We start from the raw sequence: 15,230 nt of genomic DNA on the forward strand, positions 1-15,230 counted from the left end.
TGGGAACCAGGAAGGTCTCAGCACAAGGGCAGGGCTTGCTCAAGGTCACAGAACAAGTTAGGGTCATAAGACCAGGGCAGAACCTGCCTGTCAAGGCCTATACTGGCTCTCCTGGGCACTGTGAGCTGGGAGCAGCTCCAGTGCTCCCACTTGACAGACAGACAAGTCTGGGGTGGTGGCAGGGTGGCAGGGTGGTGGGATGGAGGTTTGGGAAACTGGCTTTCTGATCCAGTGGCCCCCATTTCTTTCCAGGGGACCCCTCATCTACCACAACCTCTGATTCCCAGCTTGTGCTGCTCAATCCCCCTCCCTCTGTGTGCCAATATCAATAATGGTGGTGTTGACTTTCTGCTGCCCTCACGGTGGCGGCCCAGCTCTGTCCTGCCTCCTCTCCCACTGGGCTGTGCTGCAGCCTTGGTGATGGTAGCCCAGCTGATCCTTCATTCTACTCCCTCAGGCAACTTTTCTTTTCCTATTTTGAGGAAGAATCAGGAAGAAACCTGCACAGCCAGGCCTGCCAACTGCTGGTGGCACCAGAGGGAGTAAAGCAAACATCCTCGGTAACAAACTGTATGCTAGGCCTTAGGGTGACTGAGTGGATCCTGCCTGAAACATAGAAAAAGTGTAGAGATCCACCCTGCTTGCTCCACCATCCACTCCAACTGCAGTGCTGCAGGCTGGTTTCTGCTACATGTGCTTTTTCTTGGTGAGATTGGCCCTGCTTGGGTGGGTATGGAGCTGTGGCATCAGATTCCTGGGTCTATTCCTGGCTCCTGGGCAGCTGTGGGGTCCTGAGTGACTTCACTATGTCCTGCCTGTGTCTCAGCTGCTCATCATTGATGGGGCCAGTGATGCTGGCACTGGATCAGTCACACCTTACTCTGTCCAGCCAAAGCCATGGCATCCCTCCAAGGCCCACCCACGGCCACTGGTGCTTCCCGACCAGGCCAGCCTCTGGCCAGCTGGTGGCTGCATCAAAGGAGTGACACCAGGTACTCATAGCACCCAAGGCAAGCAGGCTGCTTGGCTGCGGCCATCCCCAGAAGTCTCCTGTGGGGACCCCTGGTGCTTGCTCTGTGGAGGGGGCAAGAAGAAGAAATGGAACATGGGTACAGGTGGAGGGAGGAAAAACAGAGCTCTGAGCTGCACTGTACCTGCAATGGACCCTGGATTTGATGTGGGCCAGCTGAGTTGGCCCCATTTTATAGATGGAGAAACTGAGACTCAAGACTCCACAGTGACCTTGGAGCCTGTGGCCTGTGCACTGTGTTTTCACTCTCTCTCTCTCTTCCTATGTGGGATGGCATGAAGAGTGCACTCAGTCTCCTAGTTTCTGGGAGAGCAGGGAAGGTCTGGTAGACCAGATGTCCACCAGGTTCCAAGGAGGGACTGCTTGAACTGGGCTGGAGGGGATCTGAATGGGTGTCCATGTGACCACTGGGGTAGAGTCTGTGCGGAAAGCTCTGCAGGGGTGCATGCCTGGGGTGTAGGACATGTGCTAGGCCAGTGGTCCCAAGGCACCTGAAGCTGTTAGAATGCAGTCTGGGACTCCACCTAGGGCCTATGGATTTGAGGTGGTGCTGAAATTGTACATTTTAACAAGCTCTTCAGAGGGAATTGAGCACAGGAGGAGATGGCTAGGGTGTTTCTGTGACTTTTACAGATGGATGTGGGGAGGAAAAGGAAGGGAGCAGAGGGCCAGGCAGTGATAACAGATTCTCCATGCACCTTCCCGTTCAGCTCCGCTCTGTAGCTGCAGGAATCCCCAGAACATGTGTAACAAGCAGCTACATCCATCTGCCTCTTCCTTCCTTCCTGCCAATCACTAGGAATTTGTAGGAAAAGAGGTGGGAATGGAAAGCCACTTTTCACAGAGATGCTGGCTGTTCACTCTCGGCATCTCCACATGTCTTCATGGGGTGTGTGTCCAGTGCTACACTGCTGCCTAGTGCTGGATTCAAGGTTGTTATTCACATTTATGTACGCATTTATTTACAGTTGAGGTAAAATGAATATACCATAACATTTACTGTCTTCACCCCTTTTAAAAGCATAGTCAGCGAGCGGTGCAGGTATCTTTATGGTTCGGCCAGCTGCACCATCAATCTCCGGAACCACCACAGCTTCCCAAAGTGAAACTCTGCCCCATTTAGCCCCACCCCCTGGCTCCTGCCCAGTCCCTTGTGTTTTCTGTAAGGGCCTTGTGCACGGGTATCCTGATGCATGTCCTCTTGTGCCTACCTCCACGTCTCCAGGTTGCAGCAAGTTTCAGGATCCCTTTCCCTGTTAAGGCTGAGCAACATCCCCTTGTATGGATGCCCACTGCTCTTCTGTTTGTGGACACCCACCTCTCAGGGTTTTTGAAAATGTTGCTGTGGACATTGCCCCCTGCCTCAATAGCTCACCCTGCTGCCCTTGCTATCACTAAGCCTTTTAGCAGTGGTCACTGGGACAGCAACACGGGCCTCTCTCCACGTGGCCTGTGCAGATGCTTCCCTGTGTTCCTTCATTCACTGTTGTGCATGCCCTGTGGGTGAATTTGCTCCAGAACTCCTCTGGGGTTTTGGAGCATTGCCTTCTGCAGAGTCTTTGAAGGCCACTGTGCCTCCCTGTCCCAGATGCTTTGGCATAAACGGGAGGTCCCTTCTCAGGCTGGCCTAGCCTCCCCAGCACTGGTGGGTGATTAACCTCAGCCAGCCTGGTAGGCTGAGGGCAGCCTGGTACTGCTGTGATGTTTAATTCCCTTGTTACTTGGAGGGTAAATGATTTATCTCCATGCGTTTGTTTGGCATTTGTGATTCCTATTTTGTGCGGTGTCTTTTCATGTATTTTGCTCATTTTTCAGCATGTGGCTGAGTATTTTTCTTATCAGTTTGAGCTACTTATATAATAACCAGTTAGCTTTGTGATTGCTGCAAACACTTCCTGCCTCCCCTTTGTGGAGTGGCTTTGGTTATGCAGCTCTGACACATAGGAATGTAATTTTGTGCTATCAGATGGTTGCTTTGTGCTCCTGTCTCCGAGGCCCAGGAAGCCCTTGTCTGCTCAGGGACCAGACACTCCCCTACCCCTTTCTTTCTAGTTGCTCCAGAGCTTTATGGGAAGTGAGGTGAACCTGGGCCTGGAGTAAACCCATACCCCAAGATCTTCCTGGCCCCTGCCTTGACTGCAAGCTAGGTTCTTCCTGTGACAACAGGGGTCTGATGGTCCAATGGTCACAGGTACCTGCTTGGTGATCCACGATGGATAGAAGGTCTGTGATTGTCTCTGGAGACTGGAGGGCTGTAGATATGGAATAGTGCAGGCTCAGTATGGAACAGTACAAGCCCTGTTCCACACTGACTGGTCACACACTCATCTATTCTCAGCTGTCCTTCTGAACGCTATGGCTCACACTTTGACCTCTGCTCCTCAGGACCCTTTCTTTGCCAACTGTTGATGGCCTGCCACTAGTCCTCCCAACATCTTGTTGAGTGGCTGGGGCCCAGAGTGGCTAAGTGGCTAGTGTCAGATCACATTAAGGTTGAGAGAGCTGGGGTCTGAGCTAGGTTCTAGCTGCAGAAAAGGGGACATGACCCTGTCCCAAGCAGGGAACCCACATGGCCTCAGGGAGGGGCCAAAAAGACCTGCAGCTTCCAACAGGTCTCATAGGGCTAAATCACTACTTCCAAGTATACCTCAGACACCAGGCAGGGCTGGCACTTCCCTCTACTGTACACCCTGAGGACCTATGATGTGCCAGTCCCAGTTAACAATGGGTTACTGGACAGAGACCATGGATAGTACAGCCAACTCCATTCACCTGGTAACTAGGCAGGCTTTGTCCTTGGATAACTGTTTCTCCCTAGTTCTCTTTTGTAGGATACTAAGTTTGCTTCTCAAGTTCCTTCAGATGCATGTAAGAGTGAATGTCTTTGCAGACTGTTCTCTTCACTTCCACATTCTCAAGTTTCTATGAGTCTGCAGTAGACAGCTGACTGGTGGATTGCTGTCTTCATTTAATTTAAGCTGAGAGATTTTCTAAATTGACAGATTTGATTAAAAAATTTAACCCACTTACATGATCACAGTTGCTGTTATCTTAGGACTAACTCTGCTGCTTTATTCATTGTTTTGGTTCTCTGCTGTCCTGTCTACCCCTGTATACCAGGCTGGGTCACATTCTCCAGAGGTAAGCTCCGCGGTTCCCAGCATGCCTGTGTCTGCCCTGCAGGACATGGCCCTACTGTCCCCTACCCACCTGACTAGTCAGGCTGAGATTTCCTAGAACGTTCCCTCTGGCTTTTTGTAGATTTACTTCTTCATCTTCTTTTCTTTATATATGGATTTCTTATTTTATTTCAAAAGATAATAATGAAAAATTTCCAAAATGTCCAATCATCTTTGTTTGGTGCTCACAGCACCCTCCAGTTCTTTTCATTCCCGTGGCCAGTATTCCTGTTTCTTTATGGAAATCACCTACCTTGGATGTGAGAATTTTCCTGACATCATTCTATTTTTTAAGTGATGACTTTGCCGAGTGTCAAATTCAAGGTTCAATCTTCTTTCATTTGATAATTTAAAACAGGGCTGTAGTGTTTCATACATCAGGCTGCTGTCAAGGAATCTGATGTCTTACTCTTATTCCTTCTTGGTCATTGACTTCCTCTCCTTGGAAGCTTTTGGGAATATTGGTCTTGGGTTTTTCTTACATTTTACTTGAACCCATGCAGTTTTATCTGCCACCTCAATCTGAGGTCTCTAGTCTTTTTTAATCCTAGGGAGTCTGCCCTGTGCTCCTTGGATGTGACCTCCTGTCCTATGATTTTGTCATATAACCATGGGGCTGCCTATTCCCACCTGTCACCTCTCTTGGCTCCAAGAGTCCCCTTTGTTCTTTCCCCTAGAGCTCTGTGCTGCCCGTCATCTCCTTTCCCACCTGCCTAGCAGTCTGCTCTCTACCCCACCCTGTGAGTTTGCTTCAGACATTATACTTCCAATCCTAAGATTTCTTCCCATGATTTCCATTAATTTGTCTCCTTATTGTCCAGTATGTTTCTCCGATTGCCTGCCAAACATCTGTCACACCCATATGAAAGCTGGACCTGCCCCTTCTGATGACTTCAGTTATGTGTTGTCTGTTAATGTTCCTGTGTTTATTTATAGGTGGTTGCCGCATGATTCCTGTGCATATTTACTTCCCTTTCTTTAAGGCAGGCATCCTTGACATCCAGTGAAGCCTGTGGTCCTCTCTCAGAGTAGGCTTTTAGTAGTTTTAATTGTGCAATTGCATAAAACCAATTACATGGAAAGGCAGCTATCAAAGGCCCAGAAAAGCAAATGTTTGATATAATAGAATGAATTGTCTTTATCAGTGCTGATCTAATTGGGACATGGTCACACCATGCTTTGTGACATTGCAGGAACTCTGTGCTATCCACTCTTGGCAAAGTCACTGGAACAAGAGGCCTGTTGCTTCTGCTCATTCACACAAAAGGAAATGCAGAATTTCAGCTGCATTCACTGAAAACAAAGGCCCAGCCTTACAGAATACTCTGCTGGCCTCCAGGGGGAGGACCCATGGCTAGTGCCTGTCTCCAGATGATCCACTTCCTGACCAAATGGCACAGATCCTCTGAGATGAGCAGGCCTGGCCTTGAGCATGTCCTCAAGAGTCTAGCTTTAGCAAGAATCGTGCCGAGTCATTAGCAAGTACCTTGGCCTCCTGACATCTGATCACCCTGAGATCTGACCAGGTTCCTGTCCCCCTAACCCCAGGTGATCTCTGGTCACCCTGGCCTGCCTCCAGGTGGAATCCTGTGAATATGTTTTAGGCAGACTCTCCACTCTGATGGCCCTCTTAGCCATCATCCATACACTGACCCCACCTGCTCCTTGGCCATCAGTTCTACCTGCTCATGCTAGGTTGGAGCTGAGCCCAGTTCTCTGCTGAGGACTCCTTTCCCTATTGTGAGTCTCCCTGAATAAAATACATTGTTATGGCTCTAACTATTGTCCACCCTTGTTCTGACACACAAATTGACATGTGGCAAACTCATGCCTCTGCTGGGAGGGTCCAGGCCAGGCAGAGAGCCCAGGTAGGCCCAGAGAAGATAACACTGGCGTAGACTCTGCTGCCACTACCCCAGCCCATCTGGTCTGAGTGTCCTCTCAGTCCCTAGAGAAAAGTCCCCTGACAGGGTTGAAAGTGGCTTCAGACTTCCCCATAACAGGGACATAGAATATGGACCTGAGTCTGCCATAGGGCATCATGGGTAGAGGCAGGCCTCTCTCCTGTGGTGACCAGGGTCAGGCCACCGAGGACAGGGACAACTAGGGAGACTAGATGGAGGAAGGCTGCTACCCCTGCCCCTTCCAGACCACCCTCTGCCCAGGCACATCTGCAGCCCCTACTCACTCCTCATGGGCTTTCCTTCCGGTTTAGGGGTGGCAACAGGCAGACTGACCCTTCCTGCAGCAGTAGGGATGTGTGGAAAGCTGCTTGGGTGTTCAGGGATGTTGGTGTGCTCCCCACCACCCTTCAGCCTCACCCTAATCCTGGAGGGGTCTTGAGTTGCAGCTTCTGTGGACGTGGACAGACAGACCTGATCCTTGTGACCAGATTTAGCTCCAGGTGGTGACCACTCCACTTGGTGGCCACTGGCAGGAAGAGACAAACATGCGCGTCTCGAAGGGCTCCTGGCCTGGTGTTGTGAAACAGTGAGTGCTCTGTGTCCCCTCTAGAGAATGAGCAGCTTGTGGGCAGCAGGGCAGCCTTGCCTACAGCTAACTGCTCATCACAGTCTGCACAATAGAGGAGCCCTGGGGACCCCACACCCAACTTGGGCTTCAACTGGTCAACTCCTGATGAAGCTCCCAAAGAACAGAGTGGGCAGTGGAGGGGAGTGACTCCCCTGTTCATCCCAGCTGCCCCAGAGTGTCCAGGCTGCAGGAGCCCCTTATCAGGAGTCTAAGGAATGAAAACACCAGTAAGAGGTGGTACTAGCTCCTGAGGCCCTACCTGGAGATGGCAGGGGCCCTGCAGGTGAGGGCTTGACACACGGTGCCAAGCATGGCCTCAGCACAGTCCCTGCCACCCAGAAGGAGCAAGGGTGTACGGTGACCAACGGATAGGTCTTGGTAGGGACTTTTAGTATCAAAGACTCAGTAAACCCTGCTCTTTGGTCCCAGGAGCAGTGCCACCTCTGTCATTTTGGTTCAGTTATGCCCAAGGGCTGCTTGGTCACAATAGTGTGGTGGATGCCATTTTGGAAGGGGCACTGGACACAGAGTTGTGTCCCCAAAATCCCAGGTGATGCCTTAACTGTGGCTGTGTTTGCGGAGTGGTACTTAGGAGGTGACAGGTTAAATGAGGTTCCAAGGGCAGGGCTCTGATTCCATGGAGAAAAAGACTTCCTCGGCCATTTCCCTGTGGCCCTGGAAGCCCCTGAGGAGTCTTCAAGCCAGGGAGGGGCAGGAACTGGCTTGGCCCACCCTGATACCAGACTTGAAGCCTCCAGAACCCAGTGAGCCTGTTGTTAAGCTACCCATGGTGTTTCCCCAGGGTGGCCCCGCTGATGAATGCTGGTTGGGAGCAGGGTCAGGGGATGAGGATCTACTCAGCAACTTTCCACCTAGTCCAGGTTTTGATATTCTCCTCACTCAGAGGGATTTCGAATTTCCTGCAAGTTAGACATCGTGCTCCTCGGTGCAGGGAAACTGAGGCAAAAGTGGCTCTGACCGGTGCTGGCCCATGGTCAAATTATTAGAAACATGTTATGTTGTGGTGTTGCTAGTATTATTGCATTATTATTCATAGTGTAACAAGTCCTTCTCACTAACAAAACACCCTCATAGCTGTTATCACAGTAACTCCTGCAGCACCCAGGGAGGCAGGCAAGAATTTTAATGAAGATACCGAGGTGCCAGCAGAGCAAGTGGCTTTTCCAAGGTCAGGGACAGGGTGGACCTGACCTGGACTCATCCCTGCAAACTACAAATATTTATTCTCGGGAAAAAGAACACGATTTTGAAAAGGCTTCTAACATTTCTTTCCCCAGGTATTGCCCCAGGAGAGTTGTAGAGAATCTGAGACTCAGTTCCTTGCTAGGATTTATGCAGGGCAGTATGGACTCAATCAGGTTTGCCACAGACACATTCATAGGTTGTACACTGCCTAATTCAAGAAATGCTGTTCACAGAATCTTGAACTGTGCTGCAGTGCTCTGGGTGGGTGGACAGAGGGTCTTGACCACTGATGGGGGATGGACCACTTCATTGTGAGGAAGCTCAGGGTAGACTGGCTCCACAGGTAAAGGCTGAGGCCCAGGATATCCTGGGCCTGCTCACCCTCCTAGGCCTCACTGATGAATGCCGCTCTGGAGAAAGACTAGGCAGCGAAGCCAGGATGAGAAATGTCACTTACCAGTAGGATGTTCACAGGCTTATTGCAAATCTACAGGCCTGGAAACTTGGCCTGATGGATTTTAAGGAGTCCTGTGGTGTTCATTTTCTACTGAGATGAGTGTCACATTCATGGCTAAGGGATGCAAATCATTCTCTCTGTCTGCCTCCAGATTCAAGAGATGAGTCTATAGCTGTGATCTTTTCACTTTGATGGTGTGATGGGTGCATATGCAATGTGCACACTGTGCGCTCACACACACTGGCACACACAAATGTGGATGTGCAAAAACATGCATATGTTCCTTAGAACATACACATATGCACGCACACACCTGTATACACAAATGTGGGCTCACACATGCACACATGGACATTACCCACGCACACACAAGCATATTTGTTCATATATAACTGGGAGTCATATATGACAGGTGTCTTGCATGTAAGCAGGTGATAAATGCATATGTACATCCAAGCTTACACAGGCACTCTGGCTGCGTGTGCTGCTGCAGACAGATGCATGTGGCCTCTGTACATCCAAGCATGCACACACACCAACAGACAGCAGCAAGCCTTCATAGAAAGTCCCCAGTGGTTAAAGTCAGACATTAAAAACATTAATAAAAGACGCTGCCAGAAGTTCAGTCGCAACATTGATTTCCTGGTTGTCAGAGCCAAGTAAATAAACCCCAAGTGGCATTTAATCCTGGGTCTGCTCACAGAGGACCAGGCTCTGGTGAGAAGCAGAGCCAGTAAACATTTACAACCTTTGACAAAGTGGAGCGGACTGCAGCGGGCTGGAGGCACCAGGAATCCCCCAGGGCAGCTTCAGGCTCTCCCAGGCCATTTGTCGCCTCCTTTACCTGTGAGAGTAGAAATCTCTGTCACTGAGAAGCTGAGTCAAGGTCCCAGGACAATTCGACTACCTCTTGCAGAGCAAAAAGAGGGCCCCAGAGACCAGATGCCAGCAGTTCCTGTTCGTCCCCAAGGCCATTCCGTGCATACTGGAAAGGCTCTCCCTTCCCCGTCCCCAAAGCTGAGAGAGGCCAGAGTTCATCAGGAGCTTGCTGCTGTTGGCATTGATCACCTCTGTCAAGTGCTGTATTGTGTTCCCCTAAAATTCACACACTGAAATGCTAGTCTTCAGTACCCAGACTATGACTGTATTTGGCGACAGGATCTGAAAGAGATAACTAAGTTCAAGTGTGCTCACTATAGTGGGCCTAATCTGACTTGTGTCCTTACAAGAAGATATCAGGATGTAAATACAGAGAGCCAACTACATGAGGATGCAGGGAGAAGGCAATGTCTGCACATCAAGGAGAGAGGCCTCAGGAAGAACAAGTGCATGCACCATGGTTTCAGATGCCAGCCTCCAGGACTGAGAGGAATACATGTTTGTTGTTCAAGCCACCACGCAGCCTGTGGTGCTTGGTTGTGACAGGCCTAGAGCCTCATGCACCAGACAATTCTCAAATGTTGCACTCCCTGACCTCTAGCTCGACCATACCCTGACCACCAAAAACTGGCCATAGGCTAAACCCTGATGCTCACGAAGGCTGATTCCTGCCCAGTCATGCCCTGCCATGCTATAGTCTTCTACAGTGATTTTCATAAGAAAAGAACTCTGTATTTACTTCTGTAGTTACCTCTTGCTATAGTTTGGATGTTGAGTATCTTTCAAAACCCGTGTGTTAAAAGCTTGGTCCCCACCTTGCAGCTGTGGGGATGTGGTGGAGCCTGTGAGGGGTGGGGCCTAGTGGGTGGTCTTCATGCCCTCCAGGGGAATAGCAAGATCCCTGGCTCTCCTTCCTCTGTCTTTCATTCCCACCCATGAGGTGAATGAGATTTTGCTTCACCATGTACTTCCTGAGGTGACCGGCTGTCATGGGCCAAAAGCAACGGAGCCAACTGACTGTGGACTAAAGCTTCCAAAGTGGTAAGCCAAAATAAACCTTTTCTATGTATGAACTGATTCTCTCAGTATGTGGTGTTACAGTGATGGACAGCTGATCAACACACTGTGTTGGTGCTTTTCCTTCCTTTGAAAAGACTCTCTTTGCATGTCATCATTGCCTCCTGCTCCAAGATGTTTATTAATGTATCTTTTAATGTGAGTCAGCAAGCTACGACTTTTTCACCTTGTATGGGTGAAAAGGTCTTTGTTTCTTCTTTGCGTTTTGAAAAATATTTTGTCTGGGTACAGATTTTAGGTTGCCAAGTTTTCTCTGTTTTTAGTTCTTTGAAGATGTTGCTCCACAGCCTTGTAGTGCATCATTTTCTATGAGAAATCTGTTGTCATCCTTATCTTTGTTCCTCTATGTGAAATGTCTTTAACAAAAAGGACTTCTCTTTATCACTGATTTTGAGCAATTCAATTATTATGGTGTAGGATTTTTGTTTGTTTTACTTGTTTTTATAGCAGTGGGGACTGTCTCAGGGTCTTCACACTGAGCTACATACCCAGCTCTTCTTTTATTTTTTATTTTGAGATGAGATCTTACTAAGTTCCTAAATTGCCCAGACTGGACTTGAACTCAAAATCTTCCTGTCTCAGCCTCCCAGAGTGCTGGGATTATAGGTGTGTGCTACCACACCTACTGCTTTGCTGTAGTTTCATTTTTGTTTCTTTTGCTTGGGGTTTTTTGAACTTCTTGCATCTCTGGGCTTATAGTTTTTATCAAATTTGGTAAAATTTCGCCATTATTTTTGCAAAATTTCTTCTTTTCTGTCTATCTCTTCCTTTTCTTCTTCAAGCACTTCAGATACATGTATCAGGCTGCTGGTTATTGTCTCCCAACTTACCAGTGCTATGCTAAAACCATTTTCTGTGTTCCACTTTGGATAGTTTCTATTGCTATGTCACAGAGTTTATTAATCTTTTCTTCTGTAATGTCTAATCTGTCATTAGCCTATTCAGTGGGTTTTTAAATCTGAGACATTGTAGTTTCAAGGTCTGTAAATTTTATTTGCATCTTCTTTTTATTTTCCACTTTTTTCTATTCAGTATTTTCAACTTTTGCTGTAACTTTTTGTGCATATGGAATACAATTATACACAGCAAAAAGACAACCGTCAGAGTAGGAGAAAGATTTTGAGGAACATGAGAGAAAGGATTAATATCTAGAATATATAAAGAACTCAAAAAATTAGATCCCCCAAATTGAAAGACCCAATCAAAAAATGGGCATCATTTCAGATAAATAGACACTTCTCAGATGAAGAAGTACAAATGGAAAATAAATATATGAAAAAATGTTCAACATCACTGATAATTCGAAAGACGCAAATTAAAACAACACTGAGATTCCATCTCACTCCAGAAAAAAATGGCTGTTATCAAGAAATCAACCAGTAACAAATGATGATGGGTCTGTGGGGAGAAAGGAACCCTTCTCCACTGTTGGTGGGAGTGTAGACTGTGCAACCACTGTGGAAATCAGTGAGGAGATTCCTCAGAAAACTAAACTGCAGGTTCCATTGGACCCAGCTAGTCCTCTTCTTCATATCTTCCCAATAGAATTAAAAGCATGGTGGGTTCTAGAAACTTCTCAGTTTGTGTCCTCCTGGGCATGTGTCTTAGTTACTTTTCCCATTGCTAGGACAAAATACATGACACCCACAAGTTAAAGGAAGAAAAGTTTATTTCAACTCACAGATTGTAGAGGTTTCAATCCATAGTTGGCTGGCTCCAAGGCAGGATGGCATGGCAGAGGAGAAACAGTTCGTGGCAGGGGAGGCAGGAGGCAGTGAGCCTGCCTTCTTTCTGTTTCTTTATATTCTTCCATCCAGGCTACAAGCCTGGATGCCACCCACACCCAGGGTGGGGATTCCCTTTTCAGCAAATTCATTCAGGCACACCCAGAGCTGTGCTAGTTCCGTTAGGGGACTAATCCAGATATCACACATCCTTAGTCCGTATTCACATACCCTAGATCCAGCTACCTCGGAAAAGCCTTATCTATAAGCACATGAGGCTTTGGGGGAACATCTAGATACAAACCACAGTAGCATATCCCTTCCCTGGTCCTTGGTTTCTCCACTGAAGCCTCACAGTGTTGGAATCCTTGCTGTGTAAAGTTCTGCCCAACCCCAAAGGAGAGATGGTGCCTGTACCACTGGAGTTGGTGGGAAGGACCCTGGTGGCATTTCCATGCCCTGATGTATAGTGAACTTGCCACCCACACTGTACACATCCTTTCTGTGAGCTTTACTTTCTGCCTCTGTCAAGGATGTGTGTCAGAGATGCCTCCCTTCCTTGGGCTTCTGGGGAGAGGTAAGGTCCTGTCTGAACAGCTCAGAGGGTGCTTGGCATAGGAAACCTTTCTGTCCATTCCTGAATTGGGGCCAATGGGGTGCCAGTGTGTGTGGCTATGATAAGCCATGGAGCTCGGCCTCCCAGGAGGAGGATATAGATGCCAAGGAGAGTGTGAGCAGACCTGTGCTGAGCAGACTTACCAGCAGAATGCTCTTTGCCTTCCTTGGACCCTATCCTGGTACTAAGCCCCCCTTCACCCCCAGTGCCAGCAAGCCACTTACTTTGCTTCCTGCACTGAAACAAGAGCTGTGCCTTGGCCCATTGGCTGCCTCCATAGACTTCCTATCCTGACATCCCCTCTGGGATCTCTTCTCCTTCTAGCAGTGGGCTTCTGGGCATCCCATTTGAACACAGGGAGTATTAATATAGGGTTAAAGGAGTCTCTGGACACCTAACCTCTTGCATCTCCAACACTGCATGACTTTCCTGAGTTCATCCTGTTCTTGGGCCACAGAGACCCTGTAGCAGGCCTGTGTGTGCATGGGTGGGCTCTTAGGACATGTCTGGCCTCTCCTCCAGCCTCCCCTGGCCATAGTGAGAAGGCTGGCTCTCTCCAGCAGCAGTCTTTGTTTCCCTGGAGCCTTGCCCATCCTGGAGCAAGGTAGGAGGCCTCATCTCTGGCTCCATCACTGGGTCAGTAGCAAATCCCCACCATGTCCAGTTCCAGCTGAAGGTCCAACTTCTGTTATGTTCCTTGACTGAGCTTCTGCTCTATTCTAAGGTGAGCATAGTCCAGGCAGACAAGACATTGGTCCTCAGGGCTTCATGTCTTGGCAGACAGATAGAATGGCAGGCAGACAATACACAATGTGGCTTCAGGGAGCCATCAGTGAGGTAAAACCAGTGTGACAGCAAAATGAGGAGCTAGTGGTGATTGGGGAAAAGCTGCTTAGCTCCAGGTCTTGAGGACACTGGAGCTGAGGCCTGAATAATAAAAAAGCCCTGGGAAGATCCCATTGGACACCCCTCCCCCATCCACAGCTACCTGTCTTAGGAGGTCCTGGCCACTGATATGTCATGGCCCAGGCTCTGAGTCAAGAGCAAACCTGTCCTAGGTCTGGCAGCCAGACACTGAATAAGCAGATGCCTAATGGCCTGAGTCGGTCCCCCAGTAACTGTGATGTGGACTGTTACCATCCTTGTTTCGGGATGAGGAAGTTAGGGTCCTTGCAGGACCTCACATGGATCTTGAGTCAGTGGCAGAGAGCATTCCCAGGCTGGTCATGCCCCAGGACTTCCGTTGTGTGATTCGTCAGAGCTCTTGGAGGATATTGCCTGGGTCCCTGAGGCCTTGGTGGTGCCTGATCCAGAGCAATCCTGATAGCCTCTGTGCACACCAAGGGTGTACACCTGCCACCTGCAGCAGACGGTGCCTGCCTGAGACAGGTGACTGTGCTCTTGACATGGTTTCCAGGAGCCTGATGGGGTGGCCAAGGACTTTGGCCTCGACACTGACCTCTCTGTGGCCAGGAAGTGTTTGAGCAGGTAGCAATGTGGCCATGGGGCCTCCATTCCTGTCACTCTTGTTAGCTCCAGCTCTGGTCCTCCCTGGTCTGGGCTGTGGCCTGAGCCTTCTCGGGTGCTGGGAGCGCTGCACTGTAGATCACTATGGCCAGGCCTAACTTGCTTCCTCCCACGGATGAGGCAGGGCCTTCTGGGAAGAGAACAGGCGACGAGAGGGCATGGCAGAGCAAGGCCCGGCTGAGAAGGAAGAGGATGTGTCATTCTCCCTGTCCATGCCCCATAAAACCATCAAAGCATGATATTCTGCAGACCTTAGCTACTCTCCTGGCTCCAGTTACAAACCAGTCCTTTTTACCTCTCTCTGCACTTCCCTTATCTCTACCACTATAAATAAACGCACTGCAGTTGCCTGGGGCCTTTTTCTCCCAACAGGAGGAAGAGCCCCACCTGGCCCCACCCTTTTTCTTTTGTATCTCTTTGTCTTTGTTTTTCTTTCTTTTTTTAATATTATTAATTTTATTGGTACATTTTAGGTATACAATATAATGACATTCATCATTGGAAATTTGCACCTTTACATAATCTCTCTTGGTTCTTATTTTTTCCCCCTTCCCCTACCCTCCCCCCTTCAACCCCTCCATCCCTCCCTATTTACAAAGACTTTGTTTCCCCTTTTTCCATTTTCTCATATTAGTTCCATTCCCTTCTTTCCTTTCCCCTACCCCTCCCACTTTCCTTTCCCCTTTGCCTCTTTTCTAACTGTTTCACATAGATAATGTGAAATGTCTCTGTTTTTTCTTAATCTCCCTCTGTCATCTCTCACTCCGTGGACCCTTCAGCCACTCGGGCCGTGACACCTGAGAAGGAGGGTGAGTGAATAATTATCATTTCATTCCCAGGCCTCTGACAGACCCAAGAAGTACACATGGACAGGCCTTTCTCCAACATTGTTCCTCAGTTCTTCATAGCAATGTGGAGCTGGGGATCTACTGTCAATCCACTGGGTAGGAGACAGGAGGGGATGATGGACTCTTCCTGGAACCTGGGTGACAAGGCCACCATG

General features: G+C 48.9%; 1 long non-coding RNA gene across 12 annotated transcripts in view; it reads left to right on the top strand.

Moving 5' to 3' along the window:
* The window catches only part of LOC110347314 (uncharacterized), a 376,012-nt gene that overhangs the window by 303,689 nt on the left and 57,093 nt on the right, over positions 1-15,230 (top strand). For 11 of the 12 annotated variants that reach the window (XR_015441094.1, XR_015441090.1, XR_015441098.1 and 8 more), the window contains one exon: positions 1-15,230. This exon is cut by the window's left edge and continues 48,908 nt beyond it; it is cut by the window's right edge. The exons of the other annotated variant lie outside the window; for it this stretch is intronic. This is a non-coding gene — a long non-coding RNA (uncharacterized LOC110347314). 12 annotated transcript variants of the gene reach the window in all.

The sequence above is a fragment of the Heterocephalus glaber genome, unplaced genomic scaffold (genome assembly GCF_053883595.1).
Source record: "Heterocephalus glaber isolate CG9 unplaced genomic scaffold, H.glaber_assembly_v1.0 deba00000281, whole genome shotgun sequence".
In the NCBI taxonomy this organism is placed as follows: domain Eukaryota; kingdom Metazoa; phylum Chordata; class Mammalia; order Rodentia; family Bathyergidae; genus Heterocephalus; species Heterocephalus glaber.